Source organism: Chiloscyllium plagiosum, unplaced genomic scaffold (assembly GCF_037043375.1).
Source record: "Chiloscyllium plagiosum isolate Xiang-an unplaced genomic scaffold, Cpla_swu_hap1 HiC_scaffold_27, whole genome shotgun sequence".
Lineage (NCBI taxonomy): Eukaryota > Metazoa > Chordata > Chondrichthyes > Orectolobiformes > Hemiscylliidae > Chiloscyllium > Chiloscyllium plagiosum.
In genome coordinates this window covers 58,884,073-58,903,746 of record NW_028270165.1, presented here as the reverse complement: position 1 = coordinate 58,903,746, position 19,674 = coordinate 58,884,073, and the positions used below count along the sequence as shown (strand labels likewise).

The following is a 19,674-nucleotide window of genomic DNA, read 5'->3' as shown; positions in this document are numbered from 1 at the left end:
ATCACCATCTGAAAGAAGAGGTTGAACACTTGAGATCAGAACACACCGACAGACAACTGGACCAGACAACTCAGAGCTCCACAAGGGTGCCAGTGCAACTGTATAAATTTGACTTGTGTATCGATGTGACATATTTAACTCAGATACCCGAAGTTTTGGGAAGCAGATGACAAGGCAAGGAAAAGAACAGAGCGCCGTTATACGGGAAAGCTGTTATAGACGACATTGAGTGAATAGGAAAAAATGGTTTCGTTTCTGGGTTATGATCCCAACATGCACCCGCTGTGCCATTCTCCTGCATTGCACGGCAGCTTTTCCAGAGAAGTATTCAGCTTTTTATCTGGCGTGTGACTTGCATGTTGGAGAATGACGTCAAAAGATATTCACTGCGGTACTGTCATGTGCTGTTGTGCAGACATGTCGCCGATGTGTAAATATAAACTCAGAGAGTAATGTACATTAGAGACTCTGAGCGAGCTGAACTTGCTCAGTGTGAAATACATTCCACATTGCTCCAAGAATTGCAGCAGCAGACTTTCCAGAATATCTGCTTGTCATTCTGTCCCCGGGGCGCTGATGTTTGTCTCATCCCCAGGAACTGGACTCTCTCCACTGGCGGATAATTAAACCAATTTGTTCACACTTGCAAGCTGTTCTGGGGCCGGGGGGTGGGGGAGGAAAGAGTCCATTCGCTCTTCTGCTCTCTCTCTCAATCCCTTGGGGTGGGAGGTATCAGTTACACTAATGCGTGGTAAATGAGCAACTTTGATTGTGAACTTTCTCCATAGGTCTGTTATCGGAGAGATAGAAAGATGCTGTGCTGGAGGATCAGAGAGAAATGGACACCAAAGACTCTTCCCTCAGGTAAATTCATATGAATACATTGTTGTGCAGCCTGCTTGGTGTTCAGAATTCCTCACACGCAGCAATCTTACAGAAATCTATTGCAAAGTGGGCATCGCATTATTTGCGGCGACCGCGCAGCAGTTAACATCTGAGCCCCAAGTGTCCCAGATGAAGAGAATCCGAGTGAAACCTTCACTCACTGAGAGTCATCCCCACGGCCCTGAGCTGCGGGATTGCAAGCAGTCAACCACGGAAGGGACGGTTAAAAATGAACTTTATTGCTCCCTCAGTCTGTCTGTCCCAGAGACAGGCAGTGGGGCGGCATAAATGCATAGCATCATTCTCCTGCCGACAGAGGCGGTTCAGCCCATCGAGTTACGGCGACTGTCTGTCACTAGTCTCTCTCTCTCTCTGAGGTGACTCACAATCGGTGATATCTGTCCTAATAGTAGGGGACTATGTCTGAGTGGTGATACGGTTTCTGACATGCTGATCGTCTTGTCATTCACGTCCGACCCGGTGTGGCGAATTACTGCAGGGAATGGACGAAACCGCAAGGCATATGTTTCAACTTTATCAGCTGATTGGCATCTCAGTGAAGTGGTTTTGCGAATCAGTTCATAGGAAACCGACGAAGAACTGGAGAAGACTACTCAGGCCTCCAAAAAGCATGTCACTTGAACCGTGTGAGGTTCGCAAGTGCATCGTATGCTACGGGGCATTCAGACACTCAGGAGGTAGGTGCAAAGGCAAGATACAGAACAGAGCACAGCACCATAACAAAAGGAAGCTGCTCAAGGAGACATCGAGCAACAGCAAGGGATGGTTTCGATCCATTTACCTCTGCGTTATGGGCCCAGCACACTCCCGTTTTCCACAGGTCCCTTCAGCCTTTCGTCTGGCACGCGGCAGGCACGTTCGAGCCTGATGTCAAAGATCTCCACTGCTGTCGTGTTATCTGCTGGTGCGCAGACGTATGGAGGCTGTGTAAATATAAACTTTTTTCTCACTTCCCACATTCTGTTGGTCGAACTGTGATTTCATTCTGAATCACAGCATGTGTCACAGAGCAGACGGACGCCATGCGGCCCACCTTCGCTCTGCTGGTTCGACACAGGAAGTCAGCGTCTGTCTCTGTTCGTATCATTCGCTTGCCTTCTCCGTGTATTTCTGCATATAGTTGCTTTAAACATGACCACCAAATTCCCTAATGCGTCTTTTGAATCTGCCTCTTTGTCAATGTCATGGGATTTGCTGACCCGAATCACACCCTTCCTAATGTCACTTTTAGTTCTTTTCCTCATGACTTTAAAACTCTGCCGAATCATTGCCGATCCTTTCAGGTGTGGGAGCATTTTAACTGCATTACTTTCTCTGTCTGGACCCTGCATGACTTGGAAAGCTTCAATCAGGCCAGATTTCAAACTCTTGTTCTCCGAGGAGAGCTGTCCAGATTTTCCAAACTACTCTCATCGCTGACATTCCTTAAACACGGCACCACTGACGTCAACGCAATATTCCATCATTTCACTTCCTTGCTTTCTGCTCAATTTGTACTCCAAGCAGTCCAACCTAATTTAGCAAAGGTGCCTTTAGAGAAAATTAACCGGGCACTCTTGCACAAACCAGGAAACGCGGGCTCGTCCGAGATTTGAATCCTGAATCTCTCACAAGCCTGCGCAGTCGAAGAACCAAAGCAAGAATCAGACCTAGAGACCAACGAGCAACACAGACAGCGCGCAAGCACCCCCGCTCTATCTCTTCAACCAGCTGAGTCTTGCTCAGTGTGAAATGCATTTGACATTGCTCTGAGAATTGCAAGCGGCAAAGAGTTTCCAGAACAGCTGCTTCTCATTCTGTCTCCCTGCTGCTGTTTGTCCCGGGCCCTCTCTACTGGCAGAAAGTTAAACCATTTTGTTTCTAAACTTTTCTGTAACACCCGAGTGGCCAGTGACAAGCATTGCCCTCCTCAACACAGGATACAGAGAACAACAGAAGACCACTCAGACCTCCACAAGGGTGTCATCACAACTGTGCACATTGGGCCAGTATATCAATGTGAAATATTTATGTCGAAGTTTTTTGAGAAAGAAATGAGAAGGTGAGGTGCAGAACAGTGCTCAGATATACGGGAAAGCTGCTAAAGAGGACATTGACTGTATTGGAGAGATGGTTTCCCTTCTGGGTGATGCTCCCATCACGCACCCGCAGACATATCGGCGTCGTGCAAGTGTAAACTTTGTCTAAATTCCCACATTCTGTTTTTTCGAACTGTGATTTCGCTCAAAAGCACAAAATTTCAACACTCGCAATGTTCAAACTTTAACAAAGTACTCATAGATATGTTTAGCGAACACCTGGAAGAACTTACCTGGGGAATTTCGGTTTGAGGGCTCTTGAACTTTAAATGGAAGGACGGGAAATTTGCCTCGAGGCTGCGGAATGTGGAGATGTGTTCTCCATGTTAACTGATAGTGGTTCGCCATCCCAGTGCTTCCAGATGCAGGGCTGCCCTGACCCACCGGGAGGTTTCTTTGATAAACTGTCCCGGGGGCTTTCAGCCGTGCCGTGACGTCATAGAGCGGGCCCCCAGTGATGGCCTGCAGCTGCTGTGACGCAATAATGATGCTGGCCCCGGAACATGAATACAAATTAGTTCATGAGTCACGTGGTACTGAATCATTCTTTGGAATGTTCTTTCAACTTCACGAATTAATATATGACAGGAGGTAAATGGGCAGGGTTACACCTCGGGTCCACTCTTCCTTCATTCGCAACACCCCACACCCACCTCTCATTGCCCCAAGGCACTTTACCCTGCAACCGCCGAATGTGTAACACCTGCCTATTTACTTGCTCCCTCCTGAATATCCAAGGGCTCGAACATACCTTCCAGGTGAAGCAGCACTTTACCTGCACATTTGCCACAATCGAGTCTCCTACATTCGTTGCTCACAGTGTGGTTTCCCCAACGTAGCATGAAGCATAAACTGGGTGACTGCTTCGCAGAACATCTCGGTTCTGCACGCAACAAAAGGCTTCTGGTTGCCTGTCACTTTAACACGCCACCCTGTTCCCTGGTCAACTTCTCTGTCTCAGGTATGCAGCAGTGTTCCAGTAAAGCTCAGCTCCTGATGGAAGACCAACCCCTCATTTTCCACGTGGAGATCCTATAGCCCTCCAGTCTTCAACATCGAGATCAATATTGTTTGACCCGAACTCCACCATGACCTTGACCCCTACCACATCCACACGAGGCCTTGTTATCACATTGTGTGCTGTTACACACGACTTATTGTTAGCCAGGAATAGTCTCCATTAACAGTTAGTCACCCTCCGACACAGATCGTTGTTCACTCCTTTGTCCCTCCAATGTTCTCCCTCTGAACTGGTGGCAAAGAGAGCAATGTGGACTGGTATCCCTGAGCCAGCTGTTTGTCACATCTCCAGGAGCAGGTTTCTCTCCACTGGTGGATAATTAAACCATTTTGTTGTTGCGCTGACGTGAGGAGATTGTGTAAATATAAACTTTTCTAAATTCCCACCTTCCGTTGGTCGAACTGCGAGTTCACTCTAAATCACAACACGTGTCACAGCGCATTTGGAGGCCCACCTCAGCTCTGCTGGTTCTGCACAGCAAGTAAATGAGAGTCTTTTTTTGTATCATTCCCTTGCCTTCTCCCTGTAAATCTCCACATTGTTACATTGAACATGACCACCGAATTCCCTTTTGTGTTCGTGAATCTGCCTCTTTGTCATGGTCAGACAGGGATTTACGGATCCGAACCACTCCCTGTGAGAAAATGTTCTTCCTAATGTCACTTTTACTTTTTTTCCAAATGGTTTGAAATCTCTGCCGAAATGTTTGGGAAATTGAAAGGATTCTCATTCCTGCACACGAGGCTGAATTGATTTAATTTCTAACGTGGGCTACCATGCTGGTGAGAGGGTTGAGTTGTCTGGACATCATTTAACAGATGTATTTAATGTAAGGTAATGTAGCTTGGGTTTCTGCACACGTTGTTTCAGCTTGTGTCAATTTGTTGATGAGAAATCGGCAGACTGGGTTTATTGGGTCAGCAAAAGTGAGGACTGGAGATGCTGGAAGCCAGAGTTTCGATCACAATGGAGCTGGAAAAACACAGCAGGATAGACAGCAGGAAAATCGACGTTTCGGGCAAAAGCCCTTCATCGGGAATAGAGGCAGGACGCCCCCAGGGTGGAGAGATAAATTGGAGGTGGGGGTTGTGCTGGGGCGAAGGTAGCAAAGAGTAAAATAGATGAGTGGTGGTGGGGATGGAGGTGACAGGTCAGAGAGGAGGGTTTAGCGGATAGGTGGGAAGGGAGATTGGCAGGTTGGACAGTTCATGAGGTCAGAGCTGAGCTGGAAGGTTGGAACTGAGGTAAGGTGGGGGGAGGGGAAATGAGGAAACTGGTGAAGTCCACATTGATGCCCTGGGGTTGAAGTGCTCCGAGGCGGAAGATGAGGCGTTCTTCCTCCAGGCGTCGGGTCGGGAGGGAGCGGCGGTGAAAGGAGGCCCAGGACCTGCATGTCCTCGGCAGAGTGGGAGGGGGGTTGAAATGTTGAACCACGGGGCTTTGGGGTTGATTGGTGCGGGTTTCCCGGAGGTGTGACTTGACCCTCCAGTCTCCCCAATGTTGGAGAGATCGCATCGGGAGCAATGGATACAAAAAATTACATTGGTGGATGAACATGTGGAAGTCTTCTTACCACCACGGCACGTGTTCGATTCCCGGGCAGCGAAGCAATTTTCATTAGAGCATACGAAGGTACATCCGTGTCTCCCTGGTGTTCTAGTGGTTAGGATTCGGCGCTTTCACCGCTGTGGCCCGGGTTCGATTCCCGGCCAGGGAAGCCATTTTCAGCGCGACTATTGGTTAGCCATTCTGCCTACATGCGCTGTGCAGTTATTTATTGATCTTCATAGTTCCTGGGTGCTGCAGTGTGTCGTGGCTCGTAGGAATTGTGTCCTGATTCAGATTTGTTTGTATGTGTAGGGGTGATTGCTTTTGTAGTTAAGTTCTTGGTTCGCGTGCGTTGTTTTCCTGTAGAGGCTGTTTTGAATTTACCATTGACTGTTCGCTCTTCTGTGACATCGAGAAATGGCACTTTGTTGTTGTTCTCCTCTTTTGTGAATTTTTTGCCAATAAGGATATTGTTGATGGTGTTGTCGGTTTCCTCTAATTTGTTTCATTTTGTGCTGACAAAAGTGTCATCACTGTGGCGGACCCAAAGTTTGGGTTGGATCATTGGAAGGGCTGTTTGTTCGAGTCTCTGCATTATTGCTTCTGCGAGGAATCCTGATACTGGTGGTTTCATGGATGTTCCGTTGATCTGTTTGTTAGTCTTGTTACTGAATATGAAGTGGGTGGTAAGGCACAGCTCCGCACCTCCAGTGTTATCTTTGCTGATGAAGTTGGTGCTGTTTGGTGTTTGTGTCTTTGGTTCTTCTAGTAGTGTCTTCAGTTTTCTTTGGCGACGTTGATGTTAATGGATGTGAACAGGGCTGTTATGTCAAAGGACAGCATTATTCCATCCTCTTCTACCTTGGTGTCTTTGGTGTTCAAGAATTCTTGGATGTAGTAACTGGACTGGCGTGAATCTTCGACTTGGTGTTTTAGTCTTCTGTGGAGGCCTTTGACTAGTCTGCATATTGGTGTTCCAAGTAGTGAGACTATGGCCTGAGGGGGTCTCCTGGTTTGAAGAGGAGGAGAACAGCAACAAAGTGCCATTCCTAGATGTCACACAATGGGGAACTTCAAACTAGCGTCTACAGAAAAACAACACACACAAACCAAGTACTTAACCGCAGAAGCAATCATCCCAACACCCACAAACGAAGCTGCATCAGGACATCATTTCAACGAGCCACTACACACTGCAGCACAGAGAAACTACGAAGAGCACAAGAGAAATACGTATATAATGTATTTAAGGAGAACGGGTCCCCAATAAACCCAGTCCGCCGATTTCTCATTGATGCTTCCAAGCTGACTCTCAAAAATTCGGTTTGTCCTTCCGTTCTTTCCTATGTTATTTTGTGGGTTTTGAAAACTTTGCCAATCCACTGACTGAGTTTTGGAATTGGGAAGTTATGTTGTGGCTGTACAGGACATTGGAATATTGTGGAATACTTTTGGAATATTGTGTGCAATTCTGGTCTCCCTCCTACCAGAAGGATATTGTGAAATTTGAAAGATTTCTGAAGCACCAATGGGTCCACAGAGGGTAGCGGCCCTTCTGCTGCCCTGTGTGTGGGAAGGCCTTTAGTGATTCCTCTGCCCTGCTGACGGACCAGTTGGTCCATGCCAGGGACGGCTGTTCTCCTGCCCTGAGTGCGAGATGCCTTTCAGCATTTCTTCCCAACTGCTGAGACACCAGTGGGTCCACACCGAGGAGAGGCCGTTCTTCTGTCCCGAGTGCAGGAAGGGATTTGCTCTTTGCTTTGATCTGCTGGCCCACTGGTGGGTCCACATGGGCGAGAGGTCGTTCAGTTGCCCTAAGTGCAGGAAGGCCTTCAGGAATTCCTCAGCCCTGCTGTTCCACCAATCCGTCCACACCGGGGAGAAACCATTTTCCTGCCCGAGTGCGGGAAAGGCTTTATCTGCTCCTCCACTCTGCTGAAGCACCAGTGTGTCCACAGAGGGGAGAGGCCCTTCAGCGGGCACGAGTGTGGGAATTGGTTCATGTTTTCCTGCAACTTGCGGAAACACCAGCGGGAGCACTAACGCTCCCAGCATCAGATCCCACCGGTGTTCTGTCTTGAGTCACCCAATGGACTGAACCTCATGCCAGTTCTGACAGTGGGTGCAGTGGGAGAGTAGGTGAGCTGTTTTTGTTTTCTGCTGGACTGCAATTACCTCCACCCGCCCCAACAACCACAACCTCACGGTGGCTCAGGGCGTCACGGAGACTCAGTGCTTAGCACTGTTGCCTCATGGCACCAGGAACCCAGGATCAATTCCTTGGGGGTCTGTGTGCAATTTGTGGAGGCTAGGAAAATTGATCTAACTGGGTTACTCTTCGGAGGCTCAGTGCAGATGTGTTGGGCTGAAGGACATGATTCCACACTGTAGGAGTCCTACGATCCTATGAACTTTGCTTTCAGTGGACACTGCTGCTCATTGGGCCCGGGACTGCACATTGGCAATGAAATTATCCAGAGAAACATAAGGCCGCAAGGTATTGGAGCAGAAGTTAGGCCATTCGGCCCATCGAGTCCACTCTGCCATTCGTTAGAGTCAAAAAAATGGCAGATGCGATTAGCTTCAGTGTGGAAACAGGTCATTTGTCCCAACAAGTCCACACCGACCCTCCGAAGACCCATTTCCCTCTGACTAATGTATCTAACTCTATGGGCAATTAAGCATGGCCAATCCACATGACCTGCACATCTTTGGTTTATGTAAGAAAACAGGATCACCCAGAGAAAACCCATGCAGACACTGGGAGAATATGCAAACTCCTCACAGACAGCCACCTGAGGAGTGGTCGGCGTTTTGGGTATTAACCCTTCTTCAGGACTGAAACGTTCACTTCTCTATTTGAAACGATTTACAGAATGTTGCTGGGGTTTGGAGGGTTTGAGCTACAGGGAGATACTGAATAGGCTGGGGCTGTTTTCACTGGAGCATCGGAGGCAGAGGAGTGACCTAATAGAGGTTACAAATTCATGAGAGGCATGGACAGGGTAATAGAGAAGGTGTTTTCCCTGGGATGGGGCCGTCCAGAACTGGAGGGCATAGGTTTAGGGTGAGAGGCGAAATATATTAAAGGGACAACTTCCTCATGCAGAGAGTGGTACATATATGAAATGAACTGCCACAGGATATCGGTCAGGTGCTGTCAAATGGGACGAGATTAATTTAGGATTTCAGGTCAGCATGGACAAGTTGGACCGAAGGGTCTGTTTACATGCTGTATGTGTCTCTGACTATTATTCCGGATGGAAGTTTAAAATAGAGTCCAAGTAACTTTGAATAGTTCAATCTTGTTATGCTCACCACCTCCAATGTTTTAAATGAATCCCTCTGAGCGATACTGTTTAAACATGCTGAGTTGGACAAAATATCCTATCAAGTTCAACACAAACCCACAGTTGATGAAGTCAGATGTCACACGATACCAGAGTAGTGCTGCGTGAGTGTGCTGGGCACACAACCCAGAGGTCGATGGATCAAAACCATGTGATGCTATTGCTCAATGTCTCCATAAGCTGCTTTCCTTGGCAAAGGTGCTCTGTTCTGTATCTTGCCTTTGCATCTGCTTCCCAAAGCTTCTTCAGTGGAGGAGTGGTCGTGGCAGCTGGAGCCCAGGAACTCAACAACCCACTGGAGCTGGAGGAAGTCCGAGCTCAAAGAAGCTGGAGGCTGAATTTGCTCAAGGCTTGTATCTATTAACTTATTTAAATGGTATCTACTGTATGGGGTATGGTTTACGTTAAAACCGGAGGATCATGTCAGAGTGTTTGTTTATATTGAGCAGTTGTAGTTGGTAAAATACATTCCCTGGAGGAGCACCTTCTATGTTGCTGCATTTCTTGCCTTCTACCCTTCCCCCATTTGTTATCTCCCATCCTGATTTTACTCTTTTTTTTTTGGTCGAATTTAATTTCATATTAATCAGACTTGGTATTCACTGTATGCTAGTAATTTGTTTGTTCGAATATTGTAAGTCAAAACTAATGGTGTAATTTCATTTCTGATGTCAGAATTTGACATTGAATGTGCAGGTGTGAATACCAGTAAGTTGTGAAAATGACTCAATAACTTGTGATTTTATAGCAAAAAGAGCAGTTCACCGCAATCAATGGGATTGTCTCATTTGAAGGTGATGAGTTGAGCCTGACCAACAAACCGTTTCATGCAGTCACCCAATTTAATTAAAGTTTTCTTTAACTTAATTGAAGATAATAACTCTGGCATGCTAAAATTTATACAATTTGTTTATAAGACTTATTTATATGTCCATTGCTCTGCCACATTGGGGAGACTGGATGCAAACTTGCAGAACATTTCAGGGAGCAGCTCTCGGACTCCAAAACTAAACGACCCCACCGCCCTGTGGCTGAATACTTGAACTCCCCCTCCCAATCCGTCAAGGGCTTGCAAGTCCTGGGCCGCATCCCCCTCCAAGATCTAGCTACCTGACGCTTGTAAGAAGAACACTTCATCTTCCGCCTTGGGACTCACCAACTACATGGGATCAATGTTGATTTCATCAGCTTCCATATTTCCCCTCACCCTCACTCCCACTCCACGCGCCTTGTCCCAGATTCAAACCTTCCAACTTGGCATTGGCCTCTTGATCTGTCCTACCTTTTTATCTTGCTTCCCACCTATTCGCTCCACCCTCCTGTCTTACCTCTCACGATCTCTCCCCACCTCCATCGACCTATTTCATTCACAGCTACCTCCCCTCCATCCCCATCCCCTTCCCAATTATCTCTCAGACCCTTTGGACCAACCTTCATTCCTGATGAAGAACTGATGCTCTAAACCAAGACTGTGGTGAAGGAACATCCTTAACAAGAAAGAGCTCCCAATTCAGATGTATTCCTCGTTTGTTTCCCCGTTCTTCTAGAAATAAGAAATGTCCTTTTCTTCCACTGGAAAGTGGTCGTACACTTTGCGGTGTCTGAAGTGTTATACCACTCCACTTCTTTGCCCACCTTTTAAGAATCCTTTCAACCTGATTTTCGGATAATGGTGGCGGTGACCAAAAGCAATCATTTCACTCCTCTTCAATGCCCCATTTCTCCTCCTATGAACCACTTTGACATGTTGTCTGAGTGTGCTTGGTTTTCAAAATGTAATTTGGCCATTGAAGTAAACAGGGTTAATCTTGATCGATCGCTAGCTTTGTTTGCACTAACTGTAATTATCCACCAATTTGCTGTTTTCCACCAAAGCTGGAAACAATGATCTGTATTTATGTTGCACTCAGGTGTGAAAAATCATCCCAAGAATTGCAATGTTATTATCGTTGACTGAAGCTATAACAGGAGGCATTGTGTGGCAGTTTGAGACTAAAAACGTGGCTGGAAAGAATGTAGATTGATGAGGAAAGTCAAAAAGCAGAATTTCTGGCCACAATCTATCAGTCTAGCTTGATTAAGTGGTGGCTCTTCAAAAGCACCTTCCAACCACCACCTCAACCACCAAGAGCAGGTAAGTGTACATACAGCATTCCAACTGTGAAATATATCGCATTGCTTCTTTGTTATTTATCAAAATCCTGGAATTCACTCCTGAACATTAGTGCAGACCAAATCATAATTGTGAAGCAATTTAAGAGGCAGTTCAGCACCACTTTTTCAAGGACAGTTTGGGAAGGGTTGTTGGCAAAGCCAATGATATTCACATCTCATGAAATAATAAGCAAAGAGGCATGGACAGAGGATTGGCTGACCAATGATACAATTAGGATAAGGGGCATGTTCAGGATAGCAAATTGTAACTAGTAGACTGCCACAGGGGCCACAATATTTTTACAAAATGCATATGAAGTCCTTGGATAAGTAAAGTGAATGCACTATTGCCAAGATTGCAGAAAAGATGGTTGATGGGGCGGCAGGTGGTGAGAATGACATGAAATATCTGCAGAGGGATATAGACAGATCAAGCAAATGAGCAAACCCTTGGCAGATGGAATAGAATGTGGGGAAATGAGGTTGTGCACTTTGGCAGGAGGAAAAGCGTTGAATGTTAAATGGAGAAAGCTGTTGAATAGAGGGATTTGGAAGCCCATTTCCATGCATCTCTTCAGCCAAGTTCAGTGAATAATAGGGAAGGCAAATGGGAAGTTGGCCTTTAAATAGATGATAAACGGAGGGAGGTTATAGTGAACCTATGTCAGGCACGAGTCAAGCCACAACTGAGCACTGGGAGGGTCATTTACCAGAGGAAAGATATACTGGCTTTGGAGGCAGTTCAGAGAAAGTTGACCAGGATGAAAAGAATATCACATGAAGAGAGGTGAATAGGTTGGGCCTGTACTTATTCGAAGTTAGAAGATTTAGAGGTAACCTTATTTTCACATAAAAGATTCTGAGGATACTTGACGGGGTTGATGTGGAGAAGGGAATAACCTGCAAATGAGGGATTGCATGTTGACGACAGATAGGAATTGTTACTGAGGGCAGTAAATCTGTGGAACATGTTACTACAGAGTGTTGTTGAGCTTCGGTCATTAAGTACATTCAAGGCTGTCAGATTTTTGTTTAAACCAGTGAGGGAATTGAGGATTATGGGGAAATGGCAGGGAAGTGGAGTTGATGCTTACCAGAGCAAACGTGATGTGAATAAATGGCAGAATTGATTCAATGGGCTGAATTGAATAGTAAGTAATAAAGGGGGAAAGGATACAACTAGCAACTACAGGTCAGTCAGTATTTGAAAATTAGAGATTGTACGGAGTTGGTGACATTTTGGCATTGTTACTGGATTTAACATCTGGAGTTTCAAATTGATGCTGCTTTGTCCCCGATGCACTTTGAAATCAATTAACATATCTGGAATATAAAGCTTATCGCTGCTTTGTTGATCTTAGCAATTGATATAAGGACCTATCTTGTGAAGGAAGGAAATCTTTAGTCCTTATCCAGTTAGGCGATTGTGTCACTCTTGATCCACAGTAATGTAATTGCCCTCTGAAATGGCACTTGGTTTTTCTGGGAGATAAAGTGCCACATCCTATGAATGAATAAAGGAAAATATTCAGCAGAAAATTGTGACTGAAGTGAAGATTGTGATCTAGTGATACTGGTTAAGTAACCCAGAGATCTAGGTCTTCTGAGAACGAAAATTCAAATCCCATCATGATCCCAGTAAGGATAAAAGATCTTTGAAAGCTGCTCTGAAAGTCCAGTCTTCACAATGACACTTTCTGACACTCACTGCTTTCCTTCAGTCCAAATTGTCTGTGCTGACCAGATATCCTAAATTAACACAGTCCCATTTGCCAGCACTTCACCCATATCCCTCTCAATTCTCCCTACTACCAGACGCCTTTTAAAATGCTGTAATTACACCAGCCTCCACCATTATCTGGCAGCTCATTCCATACACTCAGCACCCTCTGCGTGAGAAAGTTGTCCATAAGGTTCCTTTTAAATCTTTGCCCTCTCACCTCAAACCTATACCCTCTAGTTTTGGACTCCCCTACTCTGGGGAAAAGATTTTGGCTATTCACCCCATCCATGCTCCTCATGAACTTCTATAAAGTCACTCCTCAGCCTCCAATGTTCCAGGGAAAACAGCCCCAGCCTATTCAGCCTCTCCATAATCGCTCAAACACTCCAACTCTGGCTATAGCCTTGTAAATCTTTTCCAAACCCTTTCACACATTCACAACACTTTTCCTGTAGCAGCGAAACCAGAACTGAACGCAATATTCCAAAAGTGGCCTAATCAATGTCCTTTACAGCCGCAACATGACCTCCCAATTTCTGTACTGAAATGCACTGACCTATAAAGGCAAGCATACCAAACACCTTCTTCGCTATCCTGTCTACCTGGAACTCCACTTTGAGGAAACTTTGAACTTACACTCCAAGGTATCTTTATTGAACAATTCCCGTAAACTGTAGATCCTGCCTTGATTTGCCTTTCCAAAACCCAAATTTCAAAATGGAGTTGAGAAATGTATCAGCCGTAACTGAATAGTGGAACAGACCTGATGGGCCGAATTGCCTACTTTCTGCACCAATGTCGTATGTTCTCTTGCTGTCCTACACACAGAGTGTGAGAGTTGGGAGTGGAATAGGTCATTTGGTCTTTCCAGCTGGCACCAGCACTGAGCAGTTCATAGCTGGATATGAATATGCCGGAATCTAGGTAGATAAGCTGGAACATTTTATCACTGGAGCATCAGAGGTTGAGAGGTGACCTTGGAGAGGATTATAAAATCATGAGGGGTATAGATGAGGTGAATGGCACGTATTCTTTCCCTAGGGTGGGCGTTTCAAGAATAGGGAGCAAATTTTGAAGATGAGAGGAGAAATATTTTTTAAAAACATGACGGCATCATTTTGTTTTAAGACAAACAGTGGTTCGTGTGTGGAATCATGCCCAGAGGAGCTGGTGGATGTAGTTACAATTACAATGTTTAAAAGACATTTGGATAAGCACATGAATTGGAAAGGTTCGGAAGGATATGTACCAATCACTGGCAGGTGAGACTAGTTTAGTTTCAGAACACAATCAGCATGGACTAGTTGCACTGAATGGTCTGTTTCTGTGCTGTATGACTCTGTAACTGTTCTATACTGGTATTACAACCATTTTGTTGCATTCCCCCATAACCATCCACTTCTTTGTTCTTCAAAGTCAAATGATCTCAGCCTTGAGTACGTTCAACGACCGAGCTAACTGCAAGAAGACATCCACACTTCTGCACTCAATTCCTCTGGCTAATATATCACTTGCTTTGCTCATTGCCTGCGGCGCCCGTCTGGCAACTGGCATTGACTTGTTTCGAAGGACGCTGAGGCCCCTTTATCCATCCACACATCATTCCTGATGAAGAGCTCGTGCCCAAAACGTCGACTCTCCTTCTCCTCAGTTGCTGCCTGACCTGCTGTGCTTTTTCGCGCCACACGTTTCAACTCTGATCTCTAGCATCTACAGTCCTCATTTCACCACATCTCAACATATCACCATTTAAATAATGCACCTCATATATTTTTTTACACATCAAAAGCTGTAACTTCACATTGTGGCACTGCGTTTGCCATGTGTTTGCAAATTGAGAAACAGACCTGGATCAACTTTTCCACAACCCGCCCCCTCTCTCGATTCACTCATACCTTTCAGTTGCTGCAAGACAACTATCGAATACCAGAATGAAAAAAAAATGGAAAAAGTGGTGAGAAAATGACAGTTGTACTCACAAATGTTAGACAGAGGAATGAAGTTACAGTCTGTGGTGAGGTTTAATATTATTAAGAGAGAAAGGAACAGCAGCAGCTTCAGAGCTCACGGTCCAACTTCCACATTTCGACAATGACTAATTGGCTGGACGACCAAACTCCTTCCGGTCCTCCAAGATTCTCCATTGGTCCATGGAAAGGAGCTCGCGCGCCATTTCTGCATTCAACCAGGAGAATGCTCAATGCTTTGCTGACACCAGCGGACATGCGCAGTGCTTGCTGACACCAGCGGAGCATGCTCAGTATGCTCTGCCGCGATGCTGCTGTTAATGACAAATTTTAAAGTTAAAAATCACACAACACCTGGTTATAGTACAACAAATTTGTTTTGAAAGCGCTAGCTGTCGGAGCGCTGCTTCTGCGTCAGGCAGTTGTGGAGTATAAGACCGTAAGACAGAATTTATGACCTTGAGGAGAAAGCTAGAGCCTCCGAAAAAGTCTTTTGGACTACAACCTGGTATTGTGTGATTATTAACTTTATACACTCCAGCCAAACACTGACACCTCCAAATCATGACAAAGTTTTAAGTGTCCAAATGCGAAAACGAGAGAAAATTGCCGAAGCCATTTTTTTTTTTTTGCTGCAATGTCTTTTCCCTGTGCCTGTGCATTTTATTCTTTTTGGATTTTGTCTGGCTGCTCAACGTTTCTGTCTTTACCCCAGGGTAGAGGTATTCCAAAGCTAGAGGGTATAGGTTTAGGGTGAGGGGAGGGGGAATACTTGAAAGGATTTAAAATTCTAGGAATAGAATATTCGCCGCTTACAGGGCGAAAGTGATAGCTGCAGATGCTGGAGATTAGGGTCCAGAGCGCGGTGCTGGTAAAGCACAGCAGGTCAGGAAGCATCCGAGGAGCAGGACAATCAACGTTTCCGGCATAGGCTCTTCACCTTGTCCTCTCCAACATTTCTAGTGGCTGAGAAGAGGCTTATAGGCAAGTTTGGAACACATGAGGATGGCCTCAGCCGAGACCTTGGGTTCATGTCACACCACAGGAGACCCAGCTACACGATACACACACTCTCTCTCTCACACACACTCTTACACACTGGCACGCTCGCGCAGACCCTCCCTGACAGACACGCTCTCTCTTAAACATACACAAATACACCCCACACACTCACGGCCTCCCACACACTCTCTCACATGTTATATTCCATCACACACACACTTTATCCAGCACACACACGCTCAACACACGCACTCTCTTATGCATGACTTACACACAGCAGTCTTTGGGGTGAATTTGCATTTGCAGGATTATGTATTTGGAAATAGAACCCGTCTGACTTAAGATTGGGATACAGACATACTATAACCTCTGAGCTTTCATGTGTTGTCTGACCTGAGGTGTCACCTCCTTTTATAAAACATTTTGTTACCTGGAGAATGTGATTTAAAAGAAGTTCTGGAATTTACATATTAACGAACCGAAATCTGCAACCGATTTTAAAAGGTGAAAGACTTAACAGCAATCTGGGTTTCTTCAATATATCATTTATGTTGCATGGCACTATAATATTTGCTATATATTCTGTGTCTTATGATCCTATTCCGCAGCTACCTGATGAAGGAGCAGCGTTCCGAAACCTAGTGCTTCCAAATGTTGAACTATACCCTGGTGTTTGTGTGATTTTTAAACTTGGTTTCCAGTGAATACAGCCCACACCTCCCACTGTTGCCAGTAAACGTTGCAATGCCAATGAAACAATGAACCTGCAGTCCTGAAAAATTGACAATTTCTGACAATATTAGCTACTCATTCACTGCTCCTTCTGAGATATGACATTGGAAACTTAGTGCTGGAAGCTGAAAGCAATGAGCAGCTTTAAAACAAAAACCTGTTGGATCTCACGGCTTTCAACAAGCGTTTAAGCCTAGCAGTAAGTTCAGGTAATTTCTACATCGCCCCAATTTTGTGACAGCTTCAGATCTCCCCAGCAAAAAGGCGCACAAAAAGTAGTTTTTTTAAAAAAGCTCAAGCTCAAAGTGCACACACTCCCCAACTCCCCCCATCCCCACTCTCTTTATTATTGGTCAGCTGAGATGTTGCTTTGGAACTAGATCCCTGGTACAGCCAGGTAAAGCATGCAGCTGGGACGACTGAGTGAACCCTTTCCCACAACAGCAGGCTGCTTCCCAAAAAAGGACAAGAGTGAATCAGATGGGGTGTTTTCCCCTGAAACTGGTTTCATCCTTAGAATCTGAAGTCCAGATTACTCACTGAATTCCAATTCTGCCATCTGCCACGGCGGGATTCGAACCTGGGAGCCCCCAGTGGCATTCAGCCATGACTCGTTCAATTCCCCCTGCGATGACACGTGAACTCACTGGTGCCTCCGCAGGTGGGAGGAGCAGGTGAAGCCCTTCTGGCATTTACAGCAGGTGAATGGCCTCTCTCCAGTGTGGACCCGCTGGTGGGTCAGCAGTGCAACTGACTGAGTGAACCCTCTCCTGTACATGGGGCACATGAATGGCTTCTCTCCCTTGTGGACCCACTCGTGCGTCTGCAGATGGCTGATCAGACTGAACCCCTTCCTGCACACTGAGTCGGTGAATGGCCTCTCCCCGGTGTGAATGCATCTGTGGGTTTCCAGCAGGGATGGGGAAGGGAATCCCTTCACACTGTCCCCACATTTCCACTGTTTCCCCGTTGGGGGAGCTTTCCTTGTGTTGCTTTGCATTTGAAATTACAAACAGAACGGGAACATAGTCTTTCCCACCGTGAGGGGTGAGATTTTGATTCCTCCAAGCTGAGTAAATGGTATGAAGCACTTTTCACAGTCAGCGCACTGAATCTCCCTTATTCGGTGTCTCAGTATTCTTCCTTCCGCACCAGTGTCCAAAAGCTTTCAAGCAAACAAAAACAATCATGTCTTCTTGATTTGAATGACTGCTGATATTCAAGTACCAATGAATCAAATGGCTCTGTCAGAAGTTGATGGATCATTTGCTTTCAGATTTCTTTCTGCACATCTTCCTGAAACGTAAATCACAAAATAAGTGATCACGGTCAGTACAGTTAAATGAACATAACAAAGGTGGCAATTCCTGTAGATTGCCAGATGCCTGCTGATCACACATTATCCAGCACACAGAAACCTGAAAACACTTATGCAACCAGATAGCCTTAAGTGTGTTTGGAGGAAAACTTCATTTCAGTGACAACAGCATGGAATAAATTGCCTAAAAAGGTGCTGGAAATGGAGCTGAATCAAGGATATGAAAATGAAATGTCAAGGCTGCTTGAGAAACGAAAGCCAGGTAAGTTACGGAATGACTTCCTGCTGTCGGAGTAAATAAAAAATGATGACAAAAAAGGACGTGACCGCATTACTACATTAGAAGGTGAATAATAATTGCAAAGAAACGTTTAGAACAGCCAACAATATCAAATATACACCAAATGAAGCATCATACGTCTACGTTTTATATCAATGTCCCCAACCCTTAAATGCTGCTCAGTTCCATAAGAAATTACCCTTTTAACTGTGAACATGAGGAAAGAAGTAATCCTTTTCTCGGGTGCAAACTGTAAACATGCCAAACTGAAGGAATACACAAGGAAACCGCTCTTAAGAGAAACAAAGAGTAGCTGAGCACCTTTGGAGACTCTGCTCCCTCCCTGGATTCACTCCAGTTGCGACAAGTGAACAGTGTTTCATCCACCCCATCTCCCCCTCCCTCCCCCTGTTCCACTCTCGGAGGATGGGGAATGGAAAGGGGGTGACATTGCTTTGCTCCAAGATGCTGCCCAGAGGGAGGAAGTTTCACTCTGAAACTGACAGGGCTGCATCCCCGTTGTGACGTCAACAATGGAGGGCGTGCCGGACTGCTGCCCTGCAGTTGAGGCACGTGTGGAGGGGAGGAAACTTTGCAAACTCCTACTCTTCTCCAAGTCAAGCAGTTTGAGTTCAAGCAAAGCAATGGCTTTAGTTTTAGGCTAGAAAACCTCCTCTGTGCCATGGGAACCCTCCTCCCATAGGAAATGCAGGGTTACAGATTCATAGTAACAGGAGGAGTAGGCCATTTCGGCCAAATCCTCCAACCCTGGCAACATCCTTGTAATTCTTTTTGGAACCATTTCCAGTTTCACAACATCTTTCCGATAGGAAGCAGACCAAAATTACATGCAATATTTCAAAAGTGGCCTGACCAATGTTCTGTACAGTGGCAACATGAGCTCTCAATGTTTTTACTCGATACTCTGAACAATAAAGCAAAGCATAACAAACGCCTACTTCACTATCCTATCTGCATGCGATTCTACCTTTAAGGAGCTATCAACCTGCATTCCAAGATCTCTTTGTTCAGCAACACTCCCGGGGACCTTACCAATAAGTGTAAAAGACCTGTTCTGATATGCTTTTTCAAAATGCAGCACCCCACATTTATCGAAATTAACCTCAATCTGCCACTCAGCTCATTGGCCCATCTGATCAAAATCCCGTTGTAATCTGAGGTAATCTTCTTTGAATCCACTACACCTCCAATTTTGGTATCATCTACAAACTTGGTAACTATACCTCCAATGTTTAGATCCAAATCATTTGCATAAATGACAAAAATTAGTGAACCCAACACCAATCCTTATTTTCCACCACTGGTCACAGGCCTCCAGTCTGATAAGTAACCCTCCATCACCACCCTCTGTCTTCTGCCTTCGAGCCAGTTCTGTATCCAAATGGCTACTTCTCCCTATATTCCATGAGATAAAACCTTGCTCACCTGTCTCCCATGAGGAACCTTGTTGACTGCCTTCCTGAAGTTAATGCAGATCACGTCCACTGCTCTGCCTTCATCAATCCACTTTCTTACTTAGAGTCATAGAGATGTAGAGCATGTAAACACACCCTTCTGTCCAACCCGTCTTTGCC

The 19,674-nt window shown here is 45.5% G+C and overlaps 1 non-coding gene across 1 annotated transcript; it reads left to right on the top strand.

Annotated features, from left to right (window-relative positions):
- Positions 1-5,650: 5,650 nt before the first annotated feature.
- trnae-uuc (transfer RNA glutamic acid (anticodon UUC)) lies at positions 5,651-5,722 on the top strand. The gene has a single exon. It is a non-coding gene; the product is annotated as a tRNA-Glu (tRNA).
- The last annotated feature ends 13,952 nt before the right edge of the window (positions 5,723-19,674 follow it).